Genomic DNA, 12,254 nt, shown 5'->3' with positions numbered 1-12,254 from the left:
AATTTCAGCAGGGGAGGGAATCAATCAATCAATCAATTGTATTTACTGAGCACTTACTGTGTGCAGAGCACTGTACTAAGTGCTTGGGAAGTACAAGTTGGCAACATATAGAGACGGTCCCTACCCAACAGTGGGCTCACAGTCTAGAAGGGGGAGACAGAGAACAAAACCAAACATATTAACAAAATAAAATAAATAGATATGTACAAGTAAAATAAATAGAGTAATAAATATGTACAAACATATATACATATATACAGGTGCTGTGGGGAAGGGAAGGAGGTAAGGCGGCGGGGATGGAGAGGGGGAGGAGCGGGAGAGGAAGGAAGGGGCTCAGGGAAGTGGGGTCCATTCAGGGACCATTATGTTGGACCATTATAATGGGGTCTATTTTGTTGCCGACTTGTCCTCCCCAAGCGTTTAGTACAGTACTCTGCACACAGTAAGCACTCAATAAATATGATTGAATGAATGACTCCTCGATGTGGATTCATAAGACTGATCCTTCAGAAGCCATCTCTTGGCCCAGGGGAAAAAGGATTTTTACTTCATCTAATGTTTTTAAACTGCTTTAACTTCTGATGGAAGAAGGATGGCCTAGTAGATAGAGCCTGGGCTTGAGGGCCAGAAGGACCTGGGTTCTAATTCCGCCTCTGCTACTTGTCTGCTGTGTGACCTTGAGCAAATCACTTCACTTCTCTATGTTTCAGTTGCTTCATCAGTAAAATAGGAATTAAGGCTGGGAGCCCTATGTAGGGCAGGGACTATGTCCAACCCGATTTGCTTATATCCACTCCAGTGCTTTAATATAATTCCTGGCCCATAGTAATTGCTTAACAAATATCACAATTATTATTATTATTATTATTACATCTGGTTAATGGCTCCTTCTCACTAGAAAATGGGTGGGTAATCCATGTGGTTTATGATTTGTCTTTGATACCCCTTGTTGTGAGCTGCTAGCCTGGATAAAAGCATTAGTGAAGCAGCGTGGCTCAGTGGAAAGAGCCTGGGCTTTGGAGTCAGAGGTCATGGGTTCAAATCCCAGCTCCGCCACTTGTCAGCTGTGTGACTTTGGGCAAGTCACATAACTTCTCTGTGCCTCAGTTACCTCATCTGTAAAATGGGGATTAAGACTGTGAGCCCCCCCATGGGACAACCTGATCACCTTGTTACCTCCCCAGCGTTTAGAACAGTGCTTTGCAAATAGTAAGCGCTTAATAAATGTCATTATTATTATTATTAGTGGGAGATATTGACCCTTCTTCCAATCAGTATGTCCAAACCAGAGGCCTCTCCTGCATAATAAAAGAAAGCATATCCATTTAATTGTCCCTTGTTTCAAACATAATTTCAAATGGTATTGATGCCTGCCTGCTTGTTTTGTTTGGTGGTCTGTCTCACCCTTCTAGACTGTGAGCCCATTGTTGGGTAGGGATTATCTCTATCTGTTGCCGAATTGTACTTTCCAAGTGCTTAGTACATTGCTCCGCACACAGTAAGCTCTTAATAAATATGATTGAATGAATGAAAAGATTCAGAGAAGCAGCCTGGTCTAGTGGATGGAGCATGAGCTTGGGAGTCAGAAGGTCATGGGTTCTAATCCTAGCTCTGCCACTTGTCTGCTGTGTGACCTTGGGCAAGTCATTTTATTTCTTTGTGCCTCAGATACCGCTTCTGTAAAATGGGGATTGAGACTGTGAGCCCCACATAGGACAGGGATTGTGTCCAAACCATTTTGCCTGTATCTACCCCAGTGTTTAGTTCAGTGCCTGGCACATAGTAAGCATTTAACAAATATCACAATTATTATTATTTATGTCTACACAACTTGGCAGACATAATGTCATTATTATTATTATTCTTTAAGTGCTTGATATACCAATATTTGTTAGCTTTGATTGGGGATCAGCGAAACTGGAGTGGTTTGCTCAAATGTTTCTTTGGAGGATCTGTTAGCGTCACCCTGAAATCCCAGTGTTCCTGGAGACATATCTGTACAAATTAGTCACCTAGGAAACAAGTCCCAGTGTCCATGGAGAGGGAGCTCTGATATTTAGTCACCTGGGAACAGCAATCTAAACTCCATCAACCCTGGTGGTAGGGCACACAGAGCAGGACTGCACGGCTTTCCTTTCATTATTTTCACTTTTCAAGTTGCTTTGTGATGACTTTCATCCATTCATTCATTCAATTGTATATATTAAGTGATTACTGTGTGCAGAGCCCTGTACTAAACTCTTGGGAGAGTACAATACAACAGTAAACAGACACGTTCCCTGCCCACAATGAGCTTACAGTCTAGAGCAGAGGAGACGGAAATTAATGCAGATAAATAAATTACAGATAAGTACACATGTGGTGTGGGGCTGGGAGAGGGGAAGAACAAAGGAGACAAGTCAGGTGATGAAGAAGGGAGGGGGAGAAGCCTAAAACGGGGGCTTAGGGAAGGCCTCTTGGAGGAGATGTGCCCTTCAATAAGGCTTTTAAGGAGTGGAGAGTAAAATTGTCTGTCAGATTTGAGGAGGGAGAGAGTTCCAGGCCAGAGGGAGGATGTGGGCAAGGAGTCGGCGGCAAGATAGGCGAGATCGAGGGACAGAGAGAAGGTTAGCATAAGAGGAGCAAAGGATGTGGGCTGGATTTTAGTAGGAGAGCAGTGAGGTGAGGTAGGAGGGGGCAGCCTTAGGGAGGGGAACTATATTTTAAAAAAGCCTCCAGAAGGCCTTCCCTCTCCCTGTTTCTTCCTCTCCTCAAAACCTGGAGGCAAGAAGAGGCCTTGTTTCCCCCTCTGCTTCTCCATGGAGAATTCATAGGAAACACAAAGAGCCCTATTTAGACAGTGAGCCTCAAGTGGGACAAGAGACTGTGTCCACCCTGATTGTCTTGTAAAAATAATAATAATAATAATTATGGTATTTGTTAAGTACTTACTATGTGCAAAGCACTGTTCTAAGTGCCACTGGGGATACAGGGTGATCAGGTTGTTCCACGTGGGGCTCACAGTCTTAATCTCCATTTTACAGATGAGGTAACTGAGGCCCAGAGAAGTTAAATGACTTGCCCAAAGTCACACAGCTGACAAGTGGTGGAGCAGGATTAGAACCCATGACCGCTGTCTCCCAAGTCTGTGCTCTTTCCACTGAACCACACTGCTTCTCTACCTCAGCACTTAGTACAGTGCTTGGCACACAATAAATGCTTAGAAGAACATAAGCAATGCCAGACAGAGTTAGATACAGGTCCATCCTGACAAGTTTTCTGTCTCCTACCGGGGCAAAATGGTACTTGGAGGAGCTGTGTGATGGTTAGCCTCCTTTACAGGCATCCTCGTGGTGGAAAATGTGCCATTTATCATCTTTATCTTTCCCTCCTACTTCTTTAATCTACTCCGTATTACCAGGGACTACTTAAGGTCACCATTAATATTCTTCTTGCCAAATTTGTTGGCTTTTACTCCATCCTGATCTTCCTAGACCTCTCATCTGCCTTTGACAACATGGATCATCCCCTTCCCCTTGAAATATTATCCAACCTTGACTTCACTTATGCTGTTCTCAACTGGTTCTTCTCCTCTCTATCATTCACAGTCTCTTCTGCAAGCTCTTCTTCTAATAATAATAATGATGATGTCATTTGTTAAGCACTTATTATGTGCCAAGCACTGTTCTAAGCACTGGGGTAGATACAAGGTAAAGAGGTTGTCCTACGTGGGGCTCACAGTCTTAATCTCCATTTTCCAGATGAGTTTACTGAGGCACAGGAAGGTTAAGTGGCTTGCCCAAGGTCACAGAGCAGAAAAATGGTGAAGGTGGAATTAGAACCCATGTCCTCTTACTCCCAAGCCCGTGTTCTTTCCACTAAGCCATGCTGTTTCTCGAGCCGTGCTGCTGCTTCTGCCTCCCACCCTCTGACCCTCTGGTTTCCTTTTTATTCTCCATCTATACCCACTTCCTAGGAGAACCCATTTGCTCCCGTGGCTTCAACTACATTCTGCACACAGATGTTTGCCAAATTTATCCCTTAGTCCTGACCACTCTCCTCCTCTCCAGTCTAACATTTCTTCCTGCTTTCAGGACATGTCCAGAACAAAACTCTATTATCTTACCACCCAAACTCCATCCTCCGCATGTCTTTCCCATCACCACAGAAAATACCACTACCAACCCTATTTCATAAGCCCATAACCTTGGCATGATTCTCAACTCATCTCTCTCATTCAACCCAAATATTCAATCTATCACCAAATCCTGTCAGTTATACCCTCAAAACAATGCTAAAATCCACACTTTCCTCTCCATCCAAACTGCTCCTAAACTGACCCAAGCAATTGCCAGTCAGTTGATCATATTTACTGAGCGCTTACTGTGTGCAGAAGAGCACTGCACTAAACACATGGGAGCATACAATATAAAAATAAACAATAATAATGATGGCATTTTATTAAGCATTTACTATGTGCAAAGCACTGTTCTAAGTGCTGGGGAGGTTACAAGGTGATCAGGTTGTCCCACGGGGGGCTCACAGTCTTAATCCCCATTTTACAGATGAGTTAACTGAGGCCCAGAGAAGGTAACTGACTTGCCCTCCTCTGTAAAATGGGGATTAAGACAGTGAACCCCACATGGGACAACCTGATTACGTTGTATCTACCCCAGTGTTTAGAACAGTGCTTGGCACATAGTAAGTGCTTAACAAATACCAACATTAGTATTATTATTATTATAACTGATAGTTCAGTTTGACCATCATTACTTGGATATAATATGGATGATTTTTTCCTCTGTACACCACCTTGCATTGTATGGGTCCCACACTGGGTTTTGGAGTCATGCACAAGCATTCAACCCAGATTATCATACCTTATTTAGACACCCTAACCAACCTTCCCTCTTGATGCACAAATCCACACCCTTGACTCTGCCCTCTCCACTGGATTCAAATCCTTCACATCACTGTCCCTCCATTGAACTCCCACCTCCATCGTACATTTCCTCTGCTCCTGGTCTCTTGACCCATAGTGCTGTTGGAAGAAACGCAGTCACCAGGCCGATTCTGCCCATCAGAGATTAATCTTCACCTGCTATAACTCTGCCCTTGCCTCTGCTCAGCAATGCCACTTCTCCTCCCTCACTGACTTATTCTCCTGCTGCAACCCAATCCTTAAACTTTATTTATCTAACACCACCCCTGTGCCCAAACCTTGATCACATCTATCCTGCCATTAACCCTTTGCCTACAACCTCCCTCTGGCGTGGAACTCCCTCCCTCCTCATATCCGACATTCCACCACTCTCCCCACCTTCAAAACCCTCCTAAAATCACATCTCCTCCAAGAGGCCTTCCCCTACTCTGCATCACCTTTGCACTTAGCTGCTTTGTTACTCACCCCAACCCCTCAGCACTTCTCTACACATCTTTCTTATTTCCCCTAGCTCTAATTTATTTTAATGTCTCTACTTGACATCTCTGGAAGAAGGCAGGTAAATCACTTGGTTGCCCATACCAGAATGACTTTATGACAGAAGATGGGATATTCTGAAGAGAGCATGCCCATGGAGTCGCAATGGTTTGGAAATGACTCGACGGAATTTGAAGAATTTGACATCTCTACTTGGATGTCCTGTTGCCACCTCAAAATTAACATGTCCAAAACAGATCTCCTTCTCTTCCCACCAAACCCTGTCCTCCCCATGACTTTCCCAACACTGTAAACAGCACCACCATGCTCCCTGTCTCACAGACCTTGGAGTTACCATTGACTCATCTCTCTCATTCAATCTACATATTCAATCTCTCACGTTGGAGTTACCATAACTCATATCTCTTATTCAATCTACATATTAAATCTCTCACTAAAATCTTCATCAGAATCCTCTCTTTCCTCCCCAGCCAAACTTCTACCCCCTTAATCCAAGCACTTATCCTATCCCACCTTGATTACCTGGTTCAGTGGAAAGAGCACAGGCTTTGGAGTCAGAGTCTCTGGTTGTTCATTCTCAGTCTCTTTTGCAGGCTCCTCCTCCCCCTCCCATCCTCTTACTGTGGGGGGTCCCCAAGGTTCAGTGCTTGGTCCCTTTCTGTTCTCGATCTACACGCACTCCCTTGGTGACCTCATTTGCTCCCACAGCTTCAACTATCATCTCTACGCTGATGACACCCAGATCTACATCTCTGCCCCTGCTCTCTCCCCTTCTCTCCAGGCTCGCATCTCCTCCTGCCTTCAGGACATCTCCATTTGGATGTCTGCCCGCCACCTAAAGCTCAACATGTCGAAAACTGAACTCCTTGTCTTCCCTCCCAAACCTTGCCCTCTCCCTGACTTTCCCATCTCTGTTGGTGGCACTACCATCCTTCCCGTCTCACAAGCCCACAAACTTGGTGTCATCCTCGACTCCGCTCTCTCATTCACCCCTCACATCCAAGCCGTCACCAAAACCTGCCGGTCTCAGCTCCGCAACATTGCCAAGATCTGCCCTTTCCTCTCCATCCATACCGCTACCCTGCTCATTCAAGCTCTCATCCTATCCCGTCTGGACTACTGCATCAGCCTTCTCTCTGATCTCCCATCCTCGTGTCTCTCCCCACTTCAATCCATACTTCATGCTGCTGCCTGGATTGTCTTTGTTCAGAAACGCTCTGGGCATGTTACTCCCCTCCTCAAAAATCTCCAGTGGCTACCAATCAATCTGTGCATCAGGCAGAAACTCCTCACTCTGGGCTTCAAGGCTGTCCATCACCTCGCCCCCTCTTACCTCACCTCCCTTCTCTCTTTCTACAGCCCACCCCACACCCTCCACTCCTCTGCTGCTAATCTCCTCACCGTACCTCGTTCTCGCCTGTCCTGCCATCGACCCCCGGCCCACGTCATCCCCCAGGCCCGGAATGCCCTCCCTCTGCCCATCCGCCAAGCTAGCTCTCTTCCTCCCTTCAAGGCCCTACTGAGAGCTCACCTCCTCCAGGAGGCCTTCCCAGACTGAGCCCCTTCCTTCCTCTCCCCCTCGTCCCCCTCTCCATCCCCCCCATCTTACCTCTTTCCCTTCCCCACAGCACCTGTATATATGTATATATGTTTGTACATATTTATTACTCTATTTATTTATTTTACTTGTACATATCTATTCTATTTATTTCATTTTGTTAGTATGTTTGGTTTTGTTCTCTGTCTCCCCCTTTTAGACTGTGAGCCCACTGTTGGGTAGGGACTGTCTCTATATGTTGCCAATTTGTACATCCCAAGCGCTTAGTACAGTGCTCTGCACATAGTAAGTGCTCAATAAGTACGATTGATGATGATGATGATGAAGTCATGGGTTTGAATCCAGCTCTGCCAATTGTCAGCTGTGTGACTAAGGGCAAGTCACTTAACTTCTCTGTGCCTCAGTTACCTCTTCTGTAAAATGGGGATTAAGACTGTGAGCCCCGTGGGACAACCTAATCACCTTGTAACCTCCCAGCGCTTAGAACAGTGCTTTGCACATAGTAAACACTGAACAAATGCCATTATTATTATTATTATTGTTATTATTATTATTATTATCAGCCTCTTTCCTGATCTCTCTGCCTTCTTTCTCTGCACAATCCAGTCCACACATTCATTCATTCATTCATTCATTCATTCAATCGTATTTATTGAGCGCTTACTGTGTGCAGAGCACTGTACTAAGCACTTGGGAAGTCCAAGTTGGCAACATATAGAGACGGTCCCTACCCAACAGCTGGCTCACAGTCTAGAAGGGGGAGACAGAGAACAAAACAAAACATATTAACAAAATAAAATAAGTAGAATAAATATGTACAAGAAAAATAAATGGAGTAATAAATAGAGTTCCAGATTCATTCATTAAATTGTATTTATTGAGTGCTTACTGTGTGCAGAGCACTGTACTAAGTGCTTGGGAAGTCCAAGTTGGCAACATATAGAGACAGTCCCTACCCACAGTCTAGAAGGGAGAGACAGACAACAAAACAAAACATATTAACAAAATAAAATAAATATGTACAAATAAAATAAATAAATAAATAGAGTAATAAATATGTACAAACATATCTACATATATACAGGTGCTGTGGGGAGGGGAAGGATCTCTCCCAGCTCCACACAGCCCCCAACCCTTAATCCGCCGGATGGAGTTCTCCCTGCCCCTGTCCTTCCTCCAGCCGGAGCCGTTGGGATGGGAAAGGCCAAGAGGGAATTCTGGATGTCCTATGATCTTCCAGGCGGGATCAAAGCATCACTCTGCTGCTTCAATCATTTTTCTGCAGAGCTGTTACGTCCATCCTTCTCCACTCCTCAAGAAATTCCAGGGGTTCCCCATCCATCTCCCATTAAACAAAAGCTCCTTACTATTGGCTTCAAAGATCTCAATCATCTAGCCCCCACCTACCTTGCCTCACTATTTCAATCAATCAATCAATTGTATTTATCATCATCAATCGTATTTATTGAGCACTTACTATGTGCAGAGTACTGTACTAAGCGCTTGGGAAGTACAAATTGGCAACATATAGAGACAGTCCCTACCCAACAGTGGGCTCACAGTCTAAAAGGGGGAGACAGAGAACAAAACCAAACATACTAACAAAATAAAATAAATAGGATAGATATGTACAAGGAAAATAAATAAATAGAGTAATAAATATGTACAAAATATATACATATATACAGGTGCTGTGGGGAAGGGAAGGAGGTAAGATGGGGGGGATGGAGAGGGGGATGAGGGGGAGAGGAAGGAAGGGGCTCAGTCTGGGAAGGCCTCCTAGGGGAGGGGAGTAATATGCCCAGAGTGTTTCTGGACAAAGATAATCTGGGCAGCAGCATGAAGTATGGATTGAAGTGGAGAGAGACACGAGGATGGGAGATCAGAGAGAAGGCTGGTGCAGTAGTCCAGACGGGATAGGATGAGAGCTTGAATGAGCAGGGTAGCGGTATGGATGGAGAGGAAAGGGCGGATCTTGGCAATGTTGCGGAGCTGAGACCGGCAGGTTTTGGTGACGGCTTGGATGTGAGGGGTGAATGAGAGAGCGGAGTCGAGGATGACACCAAGCTTGCGGGCTTATTGAGCGCTTACTGTGTGCAAAGCACTGTACTAAGCGCTTACTTACTAAGCACCACCATAACCCTGCCTCCATACTTTGCTCCTCCAAAACCAACCTACTAACTGTATGTCAGTCTCGTCTATCTCACTGCCGACCTCTCGCCCACATCCTGCCTCTGGCCTGGAGTGCCCTCCCTCTTCGTAACCAATGGTGATTACTCTTCCCACTTTCAAAACCTTATTAAAAGCACAGTTCCTCCAGGAGACCTTCCTGGACTAAACCCTCATTTCCTCTTCTCCTCCTCTAGTCTTCATCACCCTGGCCCTTGGGTTTTCACCCTTTATTCACCCCTTCCTCAGCCCCACAGCACTTCTGCACACAACCATAATTCATTAATTCATACTAATGATTGTCTTGCCTTCTAGACTGTAAACTTGTTGGGGGAAGGGACTGTGTCTATCAACTTTGTTCATTCATTCATTCATTCAATCATATTTATTGAGTGCTTACTGTGTGCAGAGCACTGTACTAAGTGCTTGGGAAGTACAAGTTGGCAACATATAGAGACGGTCCCTACCCAACAGTGGGCTCACAGTCTACAAGGGGGAGACAGGCAACAAAACAAAACATATTAACAAAATGAAATAAATAGAATAAAAATGTACAAGTAAAATAAATAAATAAATAGAATAATAAATATGTAGAAACATATATACATATATACAGGTGCTGTGGGGAGGGGAAGGAGGTAAGGTGGGGGAGAAGGGGGAGAGGAAAGAGGGGGCCCAATGTGTTAAACGTGTTTAGTACAGTGCTCTGTACCCAGTAAGCACTCAATAAATACAATTGATTGAGTAATGTCTGTCTCCCGCTTTAGACTTCAGATACTTGTAGGCAGTAATCATATCTATTAACTTTATCATATTGTTCTTTCCCAAGTGATAGTACAGTGCTCTGCACACAGTAATTGCTCAATCAGTATCATTGATTGATAGATTGACTGACTTGCTCCAATACCTTTGCCCCCTCCAACAATTCCAGGTCTTAAACTCCTTCCTAAAACCCCAGTGCCCCCACCTCCTCATCAATTTTCCCTGATGTCCTTACTAACTATTTTGTCAACAAAATGAAACCCTCAGACATGACTCCCCCCAAAACGTCCCCTCACCTCCCCATCTCCCTCTGACCACATCATCCATGCAAGCTTTCTTCCTTCCTGGCCATCTCTGAAGGGAAGATCTCCAATCTGGTTTGGAAATCTTCCCCTTCCACCTGTGTCCCCAATCTTCTCCCTTCTCTCCCTAAAAAAACACTAGTACCCACTCTTCTTCCTCCATGAGCACCATTTTCAACTCCTCACTTTCAGGTAATTCTTTCCCTTCAGCCTCCAAAAGCACCCAATGACTTCCCTCCCCTAAAACAAACCAAAACAAAACAACTCTGACCTTCTGTAGAGCACAGTACCCCATCCACACCCTCTCCCTTTAGTCACTCCTGTTTCAGGTGCTTGAATAGGGTAACCATACATAAGACCTCCACTTTCTCTTATGCAACATTCCTCTTGGCCCTCTACAATCCTGCTCTCTTCACTCCAGTGTGACTGCTTTTCCAGGGTCACTTATGACCTCTTTTTCACAAAATCTGTCCCAATCTCTCATTATCTCTTCACTGCCTTAGACAATGGATCATTCCCTTCTCCTGGAAACACCATCTAGAGCAAGTTCAGAGCAACTTGCTCTTCTGGTTTTCTTCCTACTTCCCTGGTTGATCCTTCGCAGTGTCTCTCACTGGCTCAATCGATCCCCTAATCAGTCAATGGTATTTATCAACCATAAGCTCCCTAAAGGCAGGGATAACATTGACTTAATGTATTGTACTCTCCCAAGCATTTCTCTCCCTCTCAGGGTCGCACCTGGAGAGTTTCCAGTACTTTACCAGTCTCAACTACGGGAGAGAGAGTCAAGCGGAGGCATAACCATTTCATTCCTAGCTTGGGCAGTGGCTAGTGAGTGGAAGACAATCTGCTACAAGTCAAATCTCACCTGTGCTGGGCAGCAGCAGCATGGGAGAGAGTCGAGGGTGGAGACTCAAACTTACTGCGTAGAAGGAGACAATGGTAAACCACCTCCATATTTTTATCTGGATTATCTGGATACACAACAGAATGACTGCAGGTGGAGGTGGGGCGGTCTGGGAGACATGTCGCTGTGCGCTGGAGACAACTCAGTGGCATAAGATAAGACAAGAAGCATTTTTCAGGCTGGGGAAATGGAGTGCAAAGGGGAATAGTGGATAGGTTAAGAGCAAAGAACAGTTAGGAGGCTTGCTTGGGAGGAGTGAAGATTGTAAACTGGGATGAAGAGAAATAGAAGATGATTGAGACACTGGAAGAAGACTGTGAAAATTTTGGCTCAGTGCAAAGTGAAATGGGGCACCAATGGAGGTTTTTGAGGAATAAAAAGCCTGGGTGTCAAGTGATATTTATTTAGAACTGATGATATGGCATACAAGTAACTCAACCACTGTCTTCATTCAGTTGTATTTATTGAGAGCTTACTGTGTGCAAAGCACAGTACTAAGCGCTTGAGTACATGAAGTTCTGCTATTGAGAGGACGATAAACAAGTTATTTCTATTTCTCTTTCTAATCTGGAAGCAAACTGAATTTACTGCTGGAGGGACTGCCTTTAACTAGAAAAAAGGCCTTCTTGAGAGTAAGGCTTCATTCTGGAATTAGATTACCGAGGCAGAAGTCTAATATGAAGATTCAGAGCTCAGCCGTTAGGTAGTCATTAAAACAATACTCATTATAACACAGTTGCCCCACGCTTGGATTGAAACAGAGTGGAAAATTCACTGTTCTGTCATCTAGTAAACTGAAATAGGCCTATCGTTCTCAGACTGACCTGTATGGAAAGAATAACCAGTGACGTACTGGAGCACTACATTCAGCCTCTGAATACTGAATACAGAGAAGCAGCATGGCTTAGTGGAAAGACCACGGGCTTGGGAGTCAGAGGTTGTGGATTCTAATCCTGACACCTCCACTTATCAGCTGTGTGACTTTGGGCAAGTCACTTAACCTCTCTGTGCTTCAGTTACCTCAGCTATAAAATGGGGATGAAGACTGTGAGCACCACGTGGGACAACCTGATTACTGTGTATCAACCTCAGCGCTTAGAACAGTGCTTCGCACATAGTAAGCACATAACAAATGCC

At 44.7% G+C, this 12,254-nt stretch overlaps 1 non-coding gene across 1 annotated transcript; it reads left to right on the top strand.

Moving 5' to 3' along the window:
* The first annotated feature begins 10,930 nt into the window (after positions 1 to 10,930).
* On the top strand, positions 10,931 to 11,068 carry LOC119938120. The gene has a single exon (XR_005454351.1). It is a non-coding gene; the product is annotated as a small nucleolar RNA SNORA7 (small nucleolar RNA).
* Positions 11,069 to 12,254: the final 1,186 nt, after the last annotated feature.

Source organism: Tachyglossus aculeatus, chromosome 1, assembly GCF_015852505.1.
Source record: "Tachyglossus aculeatus isolate mTacAcu1 chromosome 1, mTacAcu1.pri, whole genome shotgun sequence".
NCBI classification, from domain to species: domain Eukaryota; kingdom Metazoa; phylum Chordata; class Mammalia; order Monotremata; family Tachyglossidae; genus Tachyglossus; species Tachyglossus aculeatus.
The sequence above is the reverse complement of the archived record's forward strand: the minus strand, read 5'-3'. Positions and strand labels throughout refer to the sequence as shown.